Source organism: Rhodamnia argentea, chromosome 2, assembly GCF_020921035.1.
Source record: "Rhodamnia argentea isolate NSW1041297 chromosome 2, ASM2092103v1, whole genome shotgun sequence".
NCBI classification, from domain to species: Eukaryota; Viridiplantae; Streptophyta; class Magnoliopsida; order Myrtales; family Myrtaceae; genus Rhodamnia; species Rhodamnia argentea.
Window position 1 is genome coordinate 115,582 of NC_063151.1, and position 8,611 is coordinate 124,192.

The window sequence follows — 8,611 nt, forward strand, 5'->3', positions numbered from 1 at the left end:
ACAATATTTGACAAAGAATCAAATCAGCTTAATTTTGCATTTATATGACAGAGAGGGAGTATCCGTAGAGGACGTCACTATGGCAGAGGTTGTCACCTTGGCAATCGAGGTCGTAGCTATAGATATCAAGGAAGAAGTCGGACTTATAGACCATTGAGCCCAAACCAAGATCAGCAGGTTCAATGTTCTAAACCGCAAAATAACTTCTATGTAACAGGTCGTGGATTTAGACCTTACACTGGTTCGTCACGGAGGTATTCAAATACCAAATCCTATCCCTCTCCAAATTTCACAGCCCCCAAGATCTTGCCAGAAGAGAAAGTAATGAATGGTACTCAAGTAACTTGTCAAATTTGCAAACGACCGGGGCATGATGCTCTTTGATGCTGGTATCGATTTGACAATTCTTATCAAGACGATGTTATTCCTCAAGCTCTTGCGGCGGTGCACCTTGAAGATTCAAAAGACGGTGAATGGTATCTAGATACGGGAGCTACGGCCCACATCACTGCTGATCCTGGTATACTTCATAACCTTTCAAAGTATACTGGTATCGATATAGTAATGATAGAAAATGGCTCATGTCTTCCTATTACCTATACCGGTGATGCCTTGTTATTGTCTGAACTAGATGCATTACCTCTCAATGATGTGTTGGTGGTTCCTGAAATCAAGAAAAATCTTCCGTCCATTTCAAAACTAATCAATGATTTTCCTTGCTCCTTTGTGTTTGATAAATATGGTGTCTATGTAAAGGACAATCACACAAATTCCACGGTGATGCTGGGAAAGAAAATTGGGGGACTTTACCGAGTAGATCGGATGGCAACTCGTGCTCTGTTTACACAAAGATATAAGACTGTTGGAGAAGATATCTAGCCTCAACGTCTTGCTCATAGCAACTCACAAATTGTGAGGTACCTTCATCAGAAACAACAGATTTCTTGTGATAAGAACACTTCATTCGTATGCGGCGGTTGTCACCTTGTTAAAAGTAATGCCTTACCCTTCTCCTTATTAGACTCTGCTACTACAATTCCACTTGAAGAATTCATTGTGATATCTGAGGTCCATCCCCAGTAACCTCCTTTCAAGGTTTTCGATTTATGTTGTTTTTGTGGACAACTTCTCTCGCTATAGTTGGCTTTATCCAATGAAGTTGAAGTCTGACTTCTATGACATCTTTCTTATGTTTTAGAAATATGTGGAGAATCAATTTGATCACAAAATCAAAGGTTTTCAATGTGATGGTGGTGGTGAATTCACTAGTATCGGGTTTCGAACTCATATGGAGAATTGTGGTATTCAGCAATATCTTTCTTGTCCTTACACCTCCGAACAGAATGGTATTTCTGAAAGGAAACATCGCCATGTTGTAGAGTTGGGCTTGACTATGCTCTATCATGCTAGAACTCCATTGCATTTTTGGGTCGATTCCTTCTTAACTACCAATTATGTTATTAATTTGCTTCCCACTCCAAAGTTGCAGATGGATTCACCTCACAGTAGGTTGTTTAAACAAACTCCAAGTTATGATCATCTGAGAGTTTTTGGTCGTGCCTGTTATCCTTGTCTCCGACCCTATGCCCAACATAAATTTGATCCATGATCTCTCACTTGTGTTTTCCTGGGATATAGTGAGCGCCACAAAGGGTATCACTGCTTGGTACCTACAGATGGTAGGATCTATATTAGTCGCAATATGAAATTTTATGAGAGTTTCTTTCCCTTTACTAAGAAGCTCACTGCTAATTACCCTCATTATACCTCCTTATATCAAAAATGGGTTAACGAGATAAATTTTCTTGATTCTATTAAGAAGAATCCCACACACCATCCTTTGAACTATCATATTGGTCATCTTCAAGACAATAGAGCTCTGTCGGTTGGGCCACTTCGTCTACTACACAATGCAGACCGGGCCCCCGGTTCTATCTTGCCACACCTAGATGATGTTTCGGGAGCCTCTACATCACATTCTGTCCTACCACACTTTGATGTTGTTTCAGGAGCCTCTAACTCCAATTATGATGCTGTTAACAATCAACCCCATTCTTCATCCCACCACCAAAGTGACACCTCTGTTCATCCTATACATACCCGACTTAAGTCCGGGATAGTAAAATTAAATCCCGTGTATGCCTGCTTAGCTGAATATCAAGTACCTATTGAACCAAAGTCCGTTAAATCATCCTTGGCTCATGATGGCTTGTATCAAGCAATGCAAGAAGAAATGGATGCCTTGTCTGAAATCTAACTTGGACCTTAGTTCCAAGAACTGCTCAAATGAATGTCATCGGTTGTAAATGGGTGTTTAAAACCAAGTTAGCACCCGATGGGAGTCTTGAAAGATTAAAGGCTCGATCGGTGGCTAAAGGATTTCACCAAGAAGAAGGAGTCGATTTTGATGAAACTTTCCGTCCAGTGGTAAAACAAGCAACCATTCCTATTGTTCTATCTATTGCTATGGTTAAAACTAGCCCATTCATCAACCGGATGTCGAAAATGTCTTCTTGCATGGCTCCCCGATCGAACCTGTCTATATGGATGAACCTCCCGGTTTCATACATCCCGCCGAACCTCATCATGTCTATTTACTCCGGAAATCTTTATATGGTCTTCGTCAAGCTCCGCTTGCTTGATTTGAGAAATTCAGTAATTTTTTACTTGAATCAGGCTTCTTTTGTAGTACAACAGATCCTTCTCTCTTTGTGTTTCACAAGGGCATGGACACAATCCCGCTGCTGCTCTATGTTGATGACATTGTGCTCACTGGCACCTCTCCTCGGCTCCTTATCGACTTCATCAAGTCTTTGAGTACCACTTTTCACATGAAAAATCTCGGTTCTCTTCACGACTTATGGGTATTGAAGCCAAACGTAATTCTAATGTTCTCTTTCTCTACCAAACTAAGTATGCTTTTGATCTTCTTAAATGAGCACGCATGCAAGATCGCAAACCTATTTCAACTCCCCCGTCTATTAGGTCCCTTTCCACGTTAAATAATGATGTATGTCTTAACAATCCACTTGAATACGGAAGTCTAGTTGGTGGCCTACAATAGCTCACTCTCACTCGCCCTGATCTTGCGTATGCAACGAATCTTCTATGTCAAAAAAAATGCAGCAACCCACCGTTGCTGATTTTCTTAAGCTGAAAAGGGTTCTTCGGTATGTCAAAGGCACTGTTTCTATGGGCATCTTTCTTCATTCCAATAGCACCATGAACTTATACGGCTTCTCTGATGCTGATTGGGCTGGTTGTCTTAATACCAGATGCTCTACTACTGGTTTTTGCACATATCTTGGCTCCAATATCATCTCTTGGTCAGCCAAGAAGCAGCCGACAGTCTCTCATTCTTCCACAGATGCAGAGTATAGGGCTCTCACTTCTGCCACCGCTGATCTTACATGGATTGGCTTTGTTCTTCGTGATATTGGGATTTCTCTTTCCTCACCTACGGTGCTCTTTTGTGATAATCGGTAAGCCATATCTCTCACTGCTAATCCTATTTTGCTTGCTCGCACGAAACACATTGAAGTTGATTTCCACTTCGTCCGAGAGAAAGTTTCGTTAGGATCTTTACGTGTCTAATATGTTCCCGGTCGCCACCCGATTGCCGACATTTTCACAAAGGCCTTGTCTCGACTGGATCATTTCACACTTCGCACCAAACCGGGTTTGGGGTTTCACCCTCTCTCCAGGTTGCAAGGGGATGTTGAGATTATACGACCGGCACATAGTGTTGCCCATGCAAACCATACAACTCCGGTATGTAGTGCTACCGATGGCTCTAGCATTGCGTCTTAAACCGTAAAGAAAGGAACGGTGTCAACCACAAATAAAGAAGGAGTTTGTTGTGCTTAACAACTTTCAGTTGTTACTCAACAGTTTTCTATTAGTAGTTTTTCCCATTGTAACAAAAGACCCGTAGCATAGCAATATATAAAGAAAACCGAGTGTGAAGAATGAGAGTTAAGCTCTCGGATGAAGAATGTATGATGTCGAGCATCCGAGTATCTTCTGTTGAATGCAGAGTATCAACTTTATCCTCTGTTTTCTTCTTTCTTTATGAGCTTCATCTCTTTCGATTCTTTCACACTTTGTTATAAAGGCAGATCTTAGGAAGGCCTTTGCTAGTGCATTGGCCTTTTATTTTCAATGTCATGGCTGCACTAGGTTTCCCTCAAAATTTTGCATTACTTCTGCATGCTTCTTTGTTACTATTAATGGTGGCTTGAGAAATTTTTTTTTTTTTTTCAAGGTGGTAAGGATCTCAAGCAAGGTTACCCAAATTTTTAGTATGGTGATTGAAGTGTTCTGTAAGGCTGCTGAGCAAGGAAAGCTGAAGTTTCATCCTTAATGCTAAAAATAAAGCTCCCTCATCTTTGTTTTGCTGATGACATTTTGATGCTGACTGATGGCCAAAGTAGACATTGGAAACATTTCAGTGCGTCTATAACCTTTCAAGCATAAAGTTGAATCCGACGAAAACTGCAATGTATACTTCTGGAGTCTCTAAATCCGACGAAAACATTTCAGTGCTTCGATAATGATATGATTCCATCAGAAGCAAAAATAATTGTTTCTCCTCACCAATCAAAGAAACTAAATCTTCACCCTCAACCCAAAATCATCAATCCAAAAGGTGAAATACGGGATCATCAATCCGCCTGCTATTTCTCACTTGAGAAATCTTCTAAGTTGAACAAACTTTTAAAAATTTCATTTTGGCTTTACATGTTAGGAGATATTAACCATTCTTTGCCATCAAAAACAGTACCTGCTCACAAATATATGGTATCATACAAACATAACTGAGACATAAATCTGAAAGAAAAAATGTCAGAATGACTCTCTGGTCGGAGGGTTATGCTGAATTCATTCTCTTTCCCATCCCGAAGAACTCTGATTAAGGCCGTTTCATTAGGCTTCTTCATCGATGCCAAATGATCAAATGTAATGCGCTCTCTGTTCCGGAAAGGAACTGCAATATGCATCGCATAAAAGGACCATTAGGTCCAACAAAACACATGCCAAGAAAACCACCAAAAAGAAAAATCAAAAGTAAAACCATTAGAAAAGCCCAGTGTCACAAAGACGAAAAGCCAGGTACAGGTGTCTTACTATGAAAGACTCAAAACGACTGAAATTACTGAGATGCCAAAGATGAAAAATGCATGGTTTATTGAGGGAAGATGAGAGTAAAGCCAGGGTTGTTATGAAATTATATCCATATATTTTGACTAGCATGAATTATATCAACACGAATATATTCACCGCCATTACCATGATGGCAAACTAGGGCTGAATACTATAATTGTGCAAACATACTTGTTCCATCATTTGCCACAGGCACACCATCAAATGAAAGAATGATATCATCCTTCTTGAGGATCCTAGAAGCATCCGAACGATGGTTGATTTTATTTACAAGAACTCCAGTCATTTCTGGTAGCATCCCAAAGTGGTTTCTCAGTTGAGAATTTTCAGTTGGCTGGCATGACAAGCCAAGGGAGCAAAAAAGCCTGTGTATTCTCCACTTTCTTCAACACCAGAAATGAAGTGTTTAATTACTGGAACAGGAATTATGTAACTACAAACCATAGATATATATAATTAGTGGAGAACTAAGAGAATACTTTCTGAGAATTACAAGAAAATATGCCTCCAAAATAGTGATCACAACTTCTTAGTGATTTCAACCACCTAAATTCACTATTTTGACTACTAGAAGGATTGTAACTTCAAAGCTAATCCAAGCTAGAAAAAACTATCTTTTAAACACTCTCATTTTCTACTGTTGAGATCTATAAAAATGTGATTGGGACGGTATACGTGCTTTATGCAATGGCATATAATGATGATGATCTGCATGAAGTACTGATAGTAATATAGTTTTGTGATAGCGATTAAAAGAAAAGAACTCATTAAGAACCCACATGATGCCTTTTTAGGTACCAACCACCCACATGAAGCTAGAAGAAATGAAACAGCAAGGGCAACTCTGAGGCAAATCCGAACCCTCAGGTATATGATAAGAAACTCATGCTAAGAAGTTGCTCTATTCTTGATGTTGCAAAGAGTGATCTGCTAGCCAAGCCTCAGCACTGGAACTTTTTGCTCAAGTGAAGTCTGATAAGTGGCTTCTGGGGCAGAACAGTAGCTACATGAACACTGGCAGGATACAAGAAGGTCGATGATTTGCTGCTGAGGTGATAGCTTTCTCCATCCTCAAAACAGGACAGATATCCATATGATTGTGGGAAGATAGAAAATATTCATCAGGTACAATTGTTCAGACATGGGCATGAATCAACAACTCAAGCACATTTCGTCTAGGATTCTTGATGCATGCTAGATAACAATAAAATTGAAAAAGGAGGAATGAAGGGTTTGAGTAAGTACATCTTGTCGATAAGCAAACAGCAGATTCTACTGAAATGAAATTGAAAGTGTGTGGGGAAAGTCAAAAAGAAATTCTTAATGCATGGAAGCTCTATGCATAACACAAAATGAGTCGATTGGAATTCGACAAGGTGAAAAGGTTCAGCATAATTTTAAGTGCAAGAGGAAGTTCCAACAAAGAAAAGCCTACATGACAAATAAGAGGGAATAAAGCAAGGTTAGTGCAATAGATGTCTGCTAAGTGGAGCGTGACCGATGTTATCATCACAAAAGGAACAGAAGAACTCACCCAATATTCTCCGAACCGTTTAGGTTCTGGAAAGCTACACCAACAACTTTATCACCCATGAGAGCGGGGCCCCCACTATTTCCCGGGTTTATAGCTGCATCAATTTGGATTGCCATAAGTTGAGTTGCACAATGCGCATATTGAGTAGGCTCAACTCTGGAGACAACGCCTTTGGTTATGGAAATATTGTCCCCACGTACAGGGAAGTAAGAGTCAGCTTGATACTAATAGTGCAATATAGGTGGGGAATCGAGCTGCAAGTATCTTGAGGATACCCAACAACAGCTATAGTTGCAGGAACGGAATGTCTCCGAGATCCAAGAAACTCATGCCCGCCCAGAATTCCCGACTGTCCACCACCAGAATGGCCAAGTCACATTCATGACCAACAGACACGACATGTGCCCTGTACCTGGGTAGGCGAACCATGCTTTCTCACGAGAACGAACGTATGGTCCGCAACTACATGAGCGTTGGTAATAATGCTTTTCCCAGGAATGACAAATCCTTCAGTTGGGCCAGCAGGAAAACAGATTAGATTATATTAGATGCGAGGGACAACAATGGTCAAACAGGCAACAACAGGAGGAGGAGGTGGGGAGGGATGGGGGTACCCACCAGAATCCCAAGTCTCGCGAGGGGGCTTGTTCTGCGAGGGAAGCAAGTAGTTGGGGCTGCTGGAGACAGTGGAAATCTTGACCACCGAGTCCAATGCCGTTTCTATCCCCGAATATGCGGCGCTCTCGTCTTCACTTGCAATTCTCAAGGGGGATCGCGATGTAGAAAACAGACCCAAAGTGGTACTGGAAGCGCTGGCAACACGATGAAGGTAACAATTATGAGGGTTGGAACTGAAGGAAGAAGAAGAAGATAAGAACCTCCCGCAACAGCCGGCATCGCCGTCGGACAGAGTTAGACGACTGAAACTCAGCAGCGACAAGGAAAGCCTGCGAACCCTTGCACTTGCAGCTGACCAGATCAATATCTGGGCTTTTTTCCAAATTATGCAAAAGAAAAAAATATTACCAAAATAGGTATAAAAAAAATATTTACCAATTTGGGGTCCACTCGGCAGTTTGGGTGCCAAACAGGACCTGCACGGCAATCTTAGTGCCGAGCGGCTCGCGCTCAGCATTCAAAATGCCGAGCGGGTACATGCTCGAATCTAGGCCTGCTGAGCGGCTCGCTCGACACTATTAGTGCCGAGCAACAAAAGGCATGCTCACCGCAGTAGAGCAGACTTCTCTGCTGCGAAGGCTGGGGCCCCCACCCGCTCGGCACTCGGAGAGTGCTAAGCGGATGGGGGCCCCTATCGCCCAACGTACCGGCGCTTGATTAAAGGCGCCGGTACGTTGCACCCGCAAAGGTGCTGCGGGCGCCTGCAGCACCTACTTAAGCAAAGTCGAAGGCTCTTCACACTCGTAACGGTCTTTTCTCTTCTTCGTACTCGGAACGCTCTTCTATCTTCTTCGCGCTTAGAACACTCTCATCTCCTCTCCACGCTCGGAGCACTCTTCTCTCCACTTCGCACTCGGACCGCTCAGAAACTCTTCCTCTTCTCGCACTCTCAGAGCCCTCTTGTAGCACCTCCGCGAACACTCTCCTCTCCACCTTCACGCGCATTACAAAGCCATTGGCCTTATTTGTTTGTTGAAGGAGATCCCCCTCCCCTCATGTGCCTTCATTGATGTTATTATAGGTTGTTAGTGTTTTTATTTTATTGTTAATATTTTCGTCATGTTTAAATTAAATTGGGACTTTTTTATTTTACAGAAGTTGAGACAAAAGCAAAGCCGTCCTTCTTACTCGATGCTTTCTTTTAATAGTTTGAGCTCTTCATTCGGCGCGTGCTTACCCTCAATAGTTTGAGGTAAATCTCGTTATAATTATTTTTTGCAGTTTCGTAAGTATTAT

General features: G+C 41.8%; 1 pseudogene; it reads right to left on the minus strand.

Moving 5' to 3' along the window:
* Positions 1-4,556: 4,556 nt before the first annotated feature.
* On the minus strand, positions 4,557-8,320 carry LOC115751609 (annotated as a pseudogene).
* Between the last annotated feature and the right edge of the window lie 291 nt (positions 8,321-8,611).